Source organism: Diadema antillarum, unplaced genomic scaffold (assembly GCF_040938485.1).
Source record: "Diadema antillarum isolate AM-2024a unplaced genomic scaffold, OU_Dant_1.0 scf00000080, whole genome shotgun sequence".
Taxonomy (NCBI): domain Eukaryota; kingdom Metazoa; phylum Echinodermata; class Echinoidea; order Diadematoida; family Diadematidae; genus Diadema; species Diadema antillarum.
The window spans coordinates 465,505-479,739 of NW_027270969.1; the positions used below are offsets into that span (position 1 = coordinate 465,505).

The following is a 14,235-nucleotide window of genomic DNA, read 5'->3' on the forward strand; positions in this document are numbered from 1 at the left end:
TACGTGTATTCTTTCTGGTGAGACACGCATACAAATATTTCATTTGATTTATCAGTTTGTTTTTAAACTCTGTGACAGTGCTATTAATGAGTAAGCCACATAAGTTATTGGAAGTTTTGTTAGACATATTTTTTTTTCATACAAACATTCAGATTCGAAACTATTCTTTATATTATTCATTATTGAAAATCATTCTAAGCTCCTATTTTTAAGCGCTGGCATTTCAGACAATTGTTAACTGTTCACAATCTCATTGCATAAAAAAACATAATCTATAATCGATTAAATTATTAGCTAAACTTGAATCTCATATTCATAAACGATGTTCCGATTTCGTTTTGTCTTCAAAGTTCCCGACAATGAGTTCATTTTCTTGTATTTGATGATTTCTGTCATTTTAGACTCACAAAACCAATGAAAGTGCAAAGTGTGCAATGAAAATGATGAAAACAATGCTATATTCAGATATTGGTCCACCAAGCGAGGGGCGTCACCAGCTTTTTACAAGGGGGTGCGTTTATATTTTTGATTCTGACAAGCAAAAAAAAAGGCCTCTATATGAGCAAGCGGGGAAGGGTCTGGGAGGAGGTTCTCACCTCCGAGACCATGGATATTTCAATTGTGCGAGCAATATTGATAAGTAGGGTCGGAAGGGGGGAGCGTTCGCACCAACGCACCCCCACCCCTGGTGACGCCCATGTAAACAACAATGATGATGATAATGATGATGATGATAATGGTAATAATGATAGTAATGATAATGATAACAGAAGAGTAATAATAATCAAACTAACGATGATAATGATTACAATGATACTAATGATAATCTTAATGAAGAAAATGATTATTGAAACGTCTTATAAATCCAGAGTATTGACACATTAGAATGTATGTGGCCTGTAGAGAGATGTACGAACTCTGGGTCGAACATGCTTTGTAGATATCATATCGCCCGATGAACAGTAACAATGAAATCTGCGATCAAATTAATAGAAACCAATTGGAACAGGCGACGGATGTGTCACGGGATGTAGTTCTTGTAGTATGATATTGTAAAATTAATGATAATAGAACAAAACAACTCGCTGTACTGTATACCTTGTCCTCTTAACATAAATCCCTAAAACTAAATGAGAGTATGTTTCAAGTTTTCGGAAAGTCATTTCCTGTTTTGTTTGTGGTTTTCTGTTCTGTATTTTGTGAAGGTTTCATTTCGATTGGAGAAGGCAGGTTAGTTTGTACATGTTTAGTGGAATGCAAATGTTTGGAGTGAGGTTCTTTCTATAAATAATCTTCTGTGAGTAGTACTGATTTATTCCTATCCATTTGAAAAATAAAAAGGAAAGTATTAAAATATATCTTCTTTACCAAAAAGGAATCTGTGTGAATTAATGAATAATAATTATGGCTTTGTGCAAGAAACTTTACCTTAGCCATGCCACCATATTATGTGAGCATTTGGTCCCATTGATGTCCTAATAGGTAAACTGTGCTAAGAGAATCACTATTCCCACGAAACAAACGATAGCAGTAACCCCTTATAGTTGGGTTTCATCACTTTCGCAATTACTCCTTTTTTTTAATTACAATGTATCATCAATTATTAAGCCAAGCAATGTAGGTATGGGGGAAAAAGCACAGTTCATTTGTAAAAGCATAGTTCCAGTGTTTTGATGATGATGGTGATGATGATGATGATGATGATGATCAACAGCATTTGTATTTGTATAGCGCCATATATCTGTTACAGAAACATTCAAAGGCACATTCAAAGTTCAAGGAGCAATTACATGTGTTAGGCCTACTGCTTACAAAGGTATTTTTTGTTTTACTGTTTACAATGAGGCATGTCAGCATGTGAAACTTGCTTCTGAAACCATGGACTAGGAGCACCGAAACTTGACTTACAGGGCCTATACATTATTATTGCACATCTTACATTTTTGTGTCGATAGACAAGGCACTGATGTCCTTCATTATTAGGTGTTTCCCAGCGAATTAGCAAACATCGTCCCCCAAGGCTAATATACATTAATTCCTTCGGTTTTGTCTTCTCGTCCAGTAGGACAATACTAAAAACAAGGAAAAAAAGTAGAAAACGGGTTACAATTTACAATATTGAAACATGTTTTAAACTAATGAATTTACGTGTGGCAGTATGAGATGTTGATAGCGCTAATGCCGAATCTCAAGGATGAAAAAAAGAATATGTTTTTATTAATTGAAAGAAAAAAGAAATACATTTTGATCACTTTTCGTATTCTTTCCTCAAAAAAGGACCTATTTGTTTTCTTTTTTGAAAACGACTTCTGTAAATATATTAAAAAGAGTAGAGAGAGTAGTAATGTATATATATATATTACATATATATATATATATATATATATATATATATATTTATATATATATATATATATATATATATATATTATATATATACGAATTTATATATATATATGTTATATATATATTACAAAATAGGTCCCCGTATATATATATATATATAATATATATATATATATATATATACATGTGAGTGTGTGTGTGTGTGTGTGTGTGTGTGTGTGTGACGGAAGGAAAAAGTTTGCAGTATAGACGTTTGCAGTGATGTTTCAGTCTTGCCTTTATTCCCCCAAGCTTTCGGGCTGTTTTCACCAGTCTTTTTTCAAGGGCTTTTTAAGGGCGTGGGGGATTTTGCTTGTGTGTGGTGTGGTGTCAGGAGGATGAGCTTCACGTTATATATATATATATATATATATATATATATATATATATATATATAATATATATATATATATATACCTCCCAAACGCCTTTAAGAAGCCCTTGAAAAAAGAGTTGTAAACTAGGTCGAAAGCTTGGGAGAATTAAAGGCAAAGTGAAACATACTGCAAACGTCTGCCAGCAGCCATTTCCTCCGTTACAAACTATATATATATATATATATATATATATATATATATATGATAAGAGATAATAATTGAAGGGACTGACTACATAAAAAGAGAGAAAACTTTTAAAAACAAAAAACTATCGTGCTGGCAGTCGTGTGGCAGAAAATATTGAAGAACTTTCTGTATAACTGCATTTTCTGGACAAGTAAAATACATATTTTCCATACACATTATGTACGTTGTACGCATGTGCACGTATATTAAAAAACATTTTTCTTTTTTTCATGCACGATAAATATGCATTTGCCAGCTGCGATTCTTACCCGTTTGTGAAGTGCGAAAGCAAGGGCAGGCATGTCCCAAACTCGTCAGTGAGGTTTTAACACGCTCGTCATCTGCCCCATCTGGCTCAATTGACATCCGGGTAAACCCCTGTCATTGTACAGCACGTAAAAGCGTCCCTTCGTGACTGCGTTATAGAGATTTGCTCTCACAGAGTCTAAAAAGTAAAGTGAAGTGATGAAAAAAAAAAAAAAATGTCAATTTGATTATAATTTTCAAACAAAACCATGATAAACTGTGCTGTTCCACATTTTTTAGATTCCAATTAAGATTTTTCTGTATTGAACATAATAATTACAATGAAATACAGTCTTTCTTTGTTTGGTTGGTTGGATTGTTTGTTTGTTTGTTTGTGTTTTTGCTGTTTTTTATTTTTTCAAATAAGACGTACAGTTATGACATCAAAAAATACCTTAAATTACGTAGACAATAGCCTGATAAAAGAATGGAAAAATATGTTGATTTAAATCATTCAAGAATAGCTGAAAACTGTGATCTGACAAGTCTAAAAGTTATGTGAAGTGATGAAAAGAAAATGTCAATTTGATAATTTCAACAAACCATGATAACTGTGCTGTTCCACATTTTTTAGATTTCAATTAAGATTTTTCTGTATTGAACATAATAATTACAATGAAATACAGTCTTTGTTTGTTTTGTTTTGTTTTTTTGCTTTTTTTAATAAGACGTACTGTTATGACATCAAAAAACACCTTAAATAAAGTAGACAATATGGCCTGATAAAATATTTGAAAAATATGTTGATTGAAACCATTCAAAAATAGCTGAAAACTGTGATCTGACAGATTAATGCCAGAATGTAATGATGGAATCAAAATGTAGAAGGCTGCCAGTAATGGGCGATGGCTTGGAGAGATGACTGCCTGAAGAATATATACATAAACTAATCGTATATTGCAGGTTATTAAGCAATGTGGAAGTCAGGCTATCCATGATGGCGTTGCATTGCGTTGACAACAATTCTTAGATCGGTTGGGTATATTACAGCGATACGGGCTGAGGTTAGGAAGTGTAGGCGAGACTGTGTATGCTTCAAAGGTCCAGTTTACCTTTGGGAGCAGTGACTTGAAAAATGTTCAAGATATCACATATGATGCATATGTATAGGTCTGTTGTATCACAAAACATCCTATACGATATAAAATTTTCACAATGAAGTATAAAATCTCAGTATTTTTATAAACCAGAACTATAGACGGTTTAGTCTAGAAGCATTCTTATTACAACTATTGTTCACAGTTTGTGTATTTAAGAATACTTAACATTGATTATACGGATTCAAATTTTTAGACTGGTTTTTTTCTATCCCTAACTCACATTTTAGAACTATTTTAAAGCACTAAGGCTGGGTGTTTGTTTCATCTGCAAGTGGAAAATTATGCCTTTAAGAGCAAGTGATTGGATGATTTGATATTGAATAGATTCATGGAGTGCAAATAAGTGATTTTTTTAAAAATCTTTGAAAATTTTTAATCGTTAAAAATTCAGTTGAAAATGTTCAATATTCCTTTGTGACATTAGAAAATACTAAAAAATAGAAACAAATATATTCATTTTATATGAGATCATTCATAATTTTCGTGTGCTGTGCTGGGTTCTGTCGAAGAGGAAAATTGAAAAAAAAAAAGTTGAGTTGAATTGAGTATTCAAATGCAATTCTCATTCACCTAACTTTTGTTTGGCCACAAGAAATTGCTAAACGATGTCAGTTCAAGAAAAAAATCAGAGTAATCTGTGTTTGCATGTGTCTGGTAAGGTACGTGTGTGTGTGCGCGCGCGCTTGTTAGTGCGTGCGTGCGTTGGTATGTTTGTGTGGACGTGGGTGCATGTGTGTGTTTGTATGTGAATGTGTGTTTCTGTGTTGATGTCTGTGCAGGTCAGAGCAGGGAGGTGAGAAGGAGCCTCCCTGATCAGAGCACAAACAGTGCAATAGGCCTACAACAGTGCTTACTGTCAGCATCGAAAACTTTTTCCGGAGCCTTGTTCGGAAGACGGGAGCGCCAAACGCCAGAGGAGGTGGACCAATAAAGCTTCCTGACGGCTATGTCAAAGGCTACGCTTCTTGGATTCTCATCCAGAGTGATAAACACGGACCAGCTGACATCAAGTCTTTCGAGATCAGCCATCAGAATGCGCTTGTTGTTGTAGTCGGTAACGAACATCCTCGGGAGAGCAACTGGGAAAATCAAGCAACTGACACTGACATTGATGTGTGCTACAGTATGACGCAGATAATTGAGACCCAACATTCCTTTGATTTTTTTTTCATCTAATCAGCAAACAGTGCCTTTGTAATCCCAAGTCTTTCTACTAAGAGTGAGCTCTTTTCGCAAATGTATTTATATGAACAGGATGACTTGTTGACAAAAACAAACAAACAAACAAACGTTGCCTTCATACCGCGAGGTAATTTGTGACAAATAAAAGGGCATTCAACTGATGGGTTTTTTTTTTACAGCCCATTCAATGCGTTCTCTCTCGGCCAATGTCTAGTCAACGAAATGTAGGTTTAAATTCTTACGAATCCCTACCAATCTTTGCAAAAAAATAAAATAAATAAATAAATAAAAATACAAAGGTACCTGTTGACTGCGTCCTGGAACGTCCTTCCATGCATCCTAACTCGAAATTTGCGTATCGTATCAAAGATTGTCTGTGTAAATTGGTATTACTTCATTTCATTTCATTTCATATCATTTCATTTCATTGCAATCATTTAATGGCCAAATCATGAATGCTTGTTTTGTTCGCATGTTTTTTTACAAAACAAAATATACAAGCCAATCTCATAAACAGCATTTAAATGACATAAGACAGAAGAGTGCTATCTTTCTGCCAACATTAAAAAAGAATGTCTTATAACATATCTTATATCAACATCCATATTCAAATATTCAACCTACTAATATATCTTTATATGATTTATAAAAAACTGTGAATACAACAAAACTAATATGGATGTTTGTTTCCCTGTCGTTGTGGTACAATATACAAAATCATACACATTATTACTTGATGATCACCGGATGAAATAGAATATATGAACAAATATTCTTTATCTGATCAAATTGAATCTCCACCAACTTCTCAACATAATCATTAACCATTACATATATATACTAGGTGTTAAAAAAATATCCCACTTTTCATCCTTAATAGTTCAAAAACTATATGTTAGATAACACTGACATTGACATGAGCAATAGCTGAATCGTGTACAATTTTGTTGGAGGTAATTTAAGAATGATAGCATAAATCAGTTTCATTAAACTAAAGATTTATTTCTAAGTTACCTTTCAGATTTTGCTGTTTCCAACCCTCTGTACAAAATTTTAATTTTGCACAGGATTCCATTGGTGTGTATAAGAGTGTGTGATAATCAACCTGACAATGGTCCTGAACAATTGCCATGATTGGAATGCTCTATCAAATATTCATGAGAAATACCGCTATCACAGCTAGTCTTCATTTATCCTGAAATGTTGTGTATGCAAGCATGATCACAAAAAACATGTGCTTACTTGTGCTTACTCTTTTCATGTGCATGCACTGAACCCGTAACCATAAATTCAGACTAGCAGTGCCCAGGGCAATCCATTATGAATTATTGATAAAGCATTCATGTGCCTTGGAGCAAGAGTCCAGAAGCCTATCAGCAGAGCTCTGAATAGATGGTATTCATGGTATTCATGTCTATTGTACAGGGTCATTGTAGAGCAAACACTCACATACACATCATTGGTTCCTGTGTAAAGGTTCAAATTTGACCAAAATCTGGAACTTAACTCTAAAATTGATTATGGATTTAACGAAACTGATTCACGCTCTCATATTCAAATCTTCTTCAACTAAATTGTACACTATTCAGCTATAACTCATGTCAATGACAGTGTTATCTAACGTATGGTTTTCGAGTCATTAAAAGGGACTGCACAGTACTGGTTGAGGTAGATATTCATGTTTGGAACATTCCTAAGTGAGATAATGAAAAGCCTCTTATGATATATGAAAGAGCATGTAATTCTAAGAAGGATTCAACGTTTATTTGATGAAAATTGGTTTTCAAATGGCTGAGATATCCCAAAAAGTGCTGATAATAAAAGGCGACATGCCCCACCTTTATTAGGATATCTTTGTTTCACCTTGTTTTTTGATATCTCAGCCATTTCAAAACCGATTTTCATCGAATAAACTTTTGATACCCCTTAGAACTGCATGCTCTTTGACATCTCATAGAGTAGTTTCTGAATATCTCGCAAAACGTTAAAAGCTAAATCCTCACCTCGACCAGAACTGTACACACCCTTTTTTTGTAACACCTAGTATGTATTATATATATGTTTATATATAAAATAATATGATATAATATCTATACATATATATGTATGTATATATATATGCTATCAATATATCTAATAGTTCCTGGCTTTCCTCCTACTGATCGTTGCAGTGATTACTATAGAGTTTGTCTAACGAGGAAAAAAACACAATAGTAAATATAATGAATAACGTCATTTCTCATTCCATTTTTACAACCCATGAAGATCTAGTCTTTTGATCACTTACAAGGGAGATATCTAACAGTGTCGTGAAAGAATTCTAATTGAACACTTTTCAAATCCCAACCAACCCATTTGGCAGTTTGACCCGCTAAAGTCCGGTAGACACACGCATGAGTACATGTTGACTGCGTCGTGACACGTTCCTCCGTCCTCACATGGATTACTTTCACACTCATCGACATCTGTCAATTAAAGGAATAACAAAATCAAATGAATTCATATTAGAAATACAGATGAAATAGCAAACAGTATACAAGGAAAGCAAAAACAGGCAAAATAATTATATTAAAACGTATACGCTGCTGGCCATAAAAATTCACTGAATATTTTAGATATGATATTTTCTTTAGTATTTGACAGTCCACGTGTAGATTGTGTTGTGTCTGTAGAAGAGGGTTGTGTGTGTGAACGGGGACTGTTGTGTGTTGCAACCCAGCATTAAGAAAAAACAACACACACCTGGACTGTTTATATATCATAATGTTTTCGCACCATGATATTCTCTTTAAAGGAGTCTGTTTGGGGTGGGGGTTGTATCAATTGGAGCAAATATTTAAATCCTAAAGTCTGTAAACATCGCCTTGCCATTTCGTGCTTTAGATTGCGTGCAGTGACGCTCATGTATTTCTCCCTATATCTATAACACATGTTTCTTGTGTGTTGCAAGTCAAACAAAATCGAAAACCAAGATCTGATCGGGCGAGGGGGACGTCTGGATTATTACATGTTTTACCACCTCATTCAACTAATGGAATATCACAGGTTTTCTGCGCCCCTATAGTTCATATGTATTGCGTTTGGAAACTTCACTCAGCCATTCTGTGCGTCGGGCTTTGTACTTCCATCTTGAAAGTATGTCATGGATTCCACCTGACAACTTGTTTGTATCATCCTTAATGATATGTCTTGGTTAGAATCATTACAGCCCCTTGCCTCTGCCTCGATCGTGCATATCTTTTAGTCACCAGTGAAGGATCACGCGTTAATATAACCAAATCACAAAGGGTCGTGGTGGTATTTCTTCTAGATCACTTCCCAAGAAAACTAAAGGGCTTTTTACACTTGTGTTTCTTAACCCCGGACTTTCTCTGACCCAGGACTATCGTTAGTCCCGTACCAATTTTTTCAGCTTTTTACACTGGCCAATTAGTCCCGTACTATCTCTTGTCCGGGGCTAAGGAGAAAACTGACCTTTTTACACTCGTATTTCTTAGCCCCGGACTTTCCAAACCACATGAATATTCATAATTACGCTGTGTACTGTACACGTACACGCACGCACCGGCAGCACTTGATTGCCTCATTTCTGATTGGTCAGTGAGGGTCGGACTTCGTCTCCGTCGCTTAGCCCAGGATTATTTTTTCGTTCTGTTTACACTCACTTGCTTGGCACCGCAATTGCGGTGCTAACCCCTGCTATTTTGCAGGGCCAGATAGTACCGTACTATCGGTGGGGCTAGCCCACTTTGGCAAAAACGAGTGTAAACAGAAAGTGGGCTAAGGATAGTCCCGTACCAACGGTGGGGCTAAGGCCCCCCCTTAGCCCCACCGATAGTCCGGGGCTAAGCAAAAATTTACAAGTGTAAAAAGCCCTTAAGATAATCCAGTGTGAAGGGTGACCTGATACTTGGGGAAATGATCAGTGCACTGGCTTAACTCTATGATGTAGTCTTCGGCCGGAGCTCATTTATTTGAGTGACATTGTGGAGAGATCAACGAAACGTCAGTAATACTTGCTTAAATTTATCAAGTCTGCAACTCATCCCAAATGTCTGCGACATGCTAAAGGGTACAAGTCATAATACTTCTACCAGTTCTCGAAATGATCATGAGGACTCTGTCAATACTTAGTGCTCTTTTCCCTACTTTGACACTTTTTATCTTCTTTACCTTTTCACCACGTCACCGAGAGAGTGAAGCCTCTTACCTAAATGCTGAAGATACTCAATATCAATTGAGCATCTGAAAAAAAAAAAACCTTTTGCCCAAATTTTACGACAATGCCAACTTGACAGTAGAAAAGGATCTGAATCCTGGTTGTATGAAAGCATCATAGACCACTGACATGTTCCCGTTTATACCGACCAGCGCTGGTACAACATCATCCGCAGGGATCGCCCGAACGATCCATATGGCGGAGTTTTCATCGCTACCAAGCAAGATCTCCCTGAAAGGTTCCCCCCCCCCCCAAAAAAAAAAAAAAAAAAAAATCATATCTTTTCAGAAGAAACAGGAACCCATCCCAATGAAACCTGAAGAGGACCGACAGAAGTCTAAGCACAGTCACGTAGAGCTTACTGGAAACATTATAGAATCTCACTTCACACGCACTGACACATCGGATGAGTATGATAGGCATTACACCGGCATGAAAATATTCTGGAGCTTTTGTTTAAAAAAAACAAAAAAAAAAACAGAAGGGACAGCAATGGAATTCCACCGTTAAAGGAAGACCGAAAATCAGTGACATGTTCAAGGGAGAAAACAGAAGTATCTGAGCCACCGCTAAGCAAGAAGGCGTTCACTCAGGCGACCAATCCACACTCCGAACTCCTTCCTGCAGAATCTCCTCATACATACATGCCTAAAATCGACATCACCGCAGCAGACATCAAGAAGATGGAGAAGGATCTGGACCCGATGACGTCACAGTCCTGGTTCTTAAGAATTTATCTTAGTACTTGCTCCAGCACCTTTTCGTCTCTACTTCGAAGCCTTGGGAATTCCAGTTGACTGACTACAAGCAAACGTGGTGTCTATCTTTAAAGGGATTGGTGGAGATGAGGATTCAATTGGGCTTTTTAACCTTTTGCAAGATATCAAGAAACCACGTGTGAAATATAGCATAGAGCATACCATTCTTTTTCAGAGGAATTCTACATTTATATGATAAAAATCAGTTTTTGAATGGCTGAGACACCGACAAACAAAGTACAGCAAAGCTATCGTAATAAACGATGAGTCTCACCTTCCTTCAGAATTGCTCTGTTTTAAGTATCTTAGCCATTTAAAAAAAAAACAATTTTCACTGACAAAAAGTTGAATTCCTCTTGGAATTAGGCCTATATGCTCTTTCATATTTCATTAGAGGCTTCTCATTATCTCACCCAAAAATGTTGGAAACTTGAAGTAAAGTCTTAATTAAAACTGTGCGATTCCAAAAAAAAAAAAAAAACAACAACAACAACTACAAGCATACACAGAAAACTACTTAGCATAAACCCATCTCTGTAAGAACACCTCCTCGCAAGCAACGTCATGAGACAAAAGCAACTAAAGCAACACCCTGTAAAGATTCAACTTGGCTTTCGGTCAAGACGTTCTGTGAGTTTCAGCTTTTGGGCATTGTCAGATCTCATGAAGAAAATGGAGGAACAGAACGCCCCAGACTGACGTCATTGCGATTAAATTCGGAGAAGCCTAAAACAAAGTCGGACACAAGAGATTGCGTTGAGAACTACGGCCTCAAAGGTTGTAACATCAGGTGGATCTATATTTTCCTAAACGACAGAAGACAAGAGTATTGGAAAGCACAAATTGATTTTATGTGAAAGTAGGATCAGGTATCCCTGAAGGTTCTATTAAAGATCGTGCCTCTCCCTTTTGTATGTGAATGACCTGCCTGACAATATAATATTTACGTTAGAATGTTTTCTGATGATGCCATCATAAACTAACATTTTTTTCCCCCTCGGGAAAATGCTAGACGTTTCCAGCAAGACCTTGATGAACTCAGCGTATGGTTATGCAAGAGGATGATGGAGCTGAATGCACGACAGTGTCTCTGCATTCCAGTCACAAGAAAAAGAGAAGAGATCTTATCATGAATACACCCTGATTGACGCTGTCCTCGACTCTGTTTCATCTTCAAAGTATTTGGATGTTACCACCACCCTAGACCTAAAGTTAAACCGTCCATTTTTTTCTTTGTCTACCAAAAAGCAAAGAACACCTTAGATAACATTTCTTTTATTTCATCGAAATCTACACATTCACTCCACCCAGCTCAAACCAACAACGCACAAAACCTTTCAAGTGCGCCCTCTTCTGTCGTATGCGTAGTCTATCATAACATAAAGCGGGTACTGCATAATTTTTGTCAAAATGAATGAACCCTTGCCATCTTATTGCAACTAAGTGAGAAATTGCCCTTCAAATAACAATCGATTATTCAGTGTTTCATTAGCAGCCATAAAACAAAAATGTATCATGGGCATATACACTAAGGTTGTATAACCCACAGTCCGACAGTCAAGCACACACAAACACACACACACACACATACACACACATACACACACACACGAGTCAGCATTATGTTTTACTGTGACATGCACAAATACGCCACACGCAAAATACACGTACGTTTGTACGACCAGGGTCAAGCAATGATGGTAAAATTAATCATAATATGATTAATTTGCGAAGGAAAAATATTATTTTCCTTCGCAATCAGCTACACTGCTGCTCCCTTTTATTACCTTGGAACGATGCATCAGAGCTGATGAGTTCATCAACTTTAGTTGGTGCCATTAATACCGTCCATCTCATATGCGCACTTCTCTATTATCCGGATGAGCTCACGCAGCGAAGACGATAAAAAAAAAGTGATTTCAAACCCAAGTAAAACTCCTACAAAACTCACAAAATTTACCTATGATATTGCCAATTACAAACACACGTTATAAATATCACGTTAAACTGTTTCAAATCATGTGCGAGTGTTTTCTAGCATTATATCAGTGTTGTTGTGTCTTTTACCTACCTACCTACCTACGTATATACCTCTGGGTCGACAGCTATACATGCACATGTATATTACGTGTTACAAACAACAACAAAAAATTCCCACTTTTGATCCTTAAGAGTTCAAAAACTGATATCAGATAACATTGACATTGATATGAGCAATAGCTGAGTAGTGTACGATTTTGTCGGAGGTAATTTGAAAATGATAGCATAAATTAGTTTCATTCAATTCATAGATTTGTTTATAAGTTAGGTTTCAGATTTTCCTCTGTTTCGACCCTCTGTACAAAATTTTAATTTTGCACAGGGGTCAGTTGGTGTGCATGGGAGTGGCCAGGGTTTGAATGCTCTAAGGTGGGTCTCACCTTCCCTCAGGATTGCTCTGTTTTAAGTATCTTAGCCATTTTTAAAAAACAATTTTCACTGACAAAAAGTTGAATTCCTCTTGGAATTAGGCCTGTATGCTCTTTCATATTATTCATAAGAGGTTTCTCATTATCTCACCCAAAAATGTCGGAAACCTGAAGTGAGGTCTTAATTAAAACTATGCGATTCCAAAAAAAAAAAAAACAGCAACAACAAGCATACCCAGAAAACCATTTAGTATAAACCCATCTCTGTAAGGACACTTCCTTGCAAGCAACGTCATGAGACAAACTTAAGCTACAAAAGCAATATCCTGTAAACATTCAACTTGGCTTTCGGTCAAGACGTTCTATGAGTTTCAGCTTTTGGGCATCGTCAGATCTCATGAAGAAAAAGAAAGAACAGAACGCCCCAGACTGACGTCATTGAGACTGAATTCGGAAAAGCCTTAAACAAAGTCGGACACAAGAGATTGCTTTGAGAACTGTGACCATCAAAGATCGTAACATCAGGTGGATCTATATTTTCCTAAACGACAGAAGACAGAAGTATTAGAAAGCACAAATTGATTTTATGAGAAAGTAGGATCAGGTATCCCTGAAGGTTCTATCAAAGATCGTGCCTCTCCCTTTTGCATGTAAATGACCTGCCTGAAAATAAATATTTGCGTTAGACTGTTTTCTGATGATGCCATCATAAACTAACATTTTTTCCCCCTCGGGAAAATGCTAGACGTTTCCAGCAAGACCTTGATGAACTCAGCGTATGGTTATGCAAGAGGATGATGGAGCTGAATGCACGACAGTGTCTCTGCATTCCAGTTACAAGAAAAAGAGAAGAGATCTTATCATGAATACACCCTGATTGACGCTGTCCTCGACTCTGTTTCATCTTCAAAGTATTTGGATGTTACCACCACCCTAGACCTGAAGTTAAACCGTCCATTTTTTTTCTTTGTCTACCAAAAAGCAAAGAACACCTTAGATAACATTTCTTTTATTTCATCGAAATCTACACATTCACTCCACCCAGCTCAAACCAACAACGCACAAAACCTTTCAAGTGCGCCCTCTTCTGTCGTATGCGTAGTCTATCATAACATAAAGCGGGTACTGCATAATACTATCATTTTGTCAAAATGAATGAACCCTTGCCATCTTATTGCAACTAAGTGAGAAATTGCCCTTCAAATAACAATCGATTATTCAGTGTTTCATTAGCAGCCATAAAACAAAAATGTATCATGGGCATATACACTAAGGTTGTATAACCCACAGTCCGACAGTCAAGCACACACAAAC

The 14,235-nt window shown here is 36.5% G+C and overlaps 1 protein-coding gene across 1 annotated transcript in view; it reads left to right on the forward strand.

Annotated features, from left to right (window-relative positions):
- The window catches only part of LOC139717677 (uncharacterized), a 609,026-nt gene that overhangs the window by 440,965 nt on the left and 153,826 nt on the right, over positions 1-14,235 (forward strand). The window lies entirely within an intron of this gene.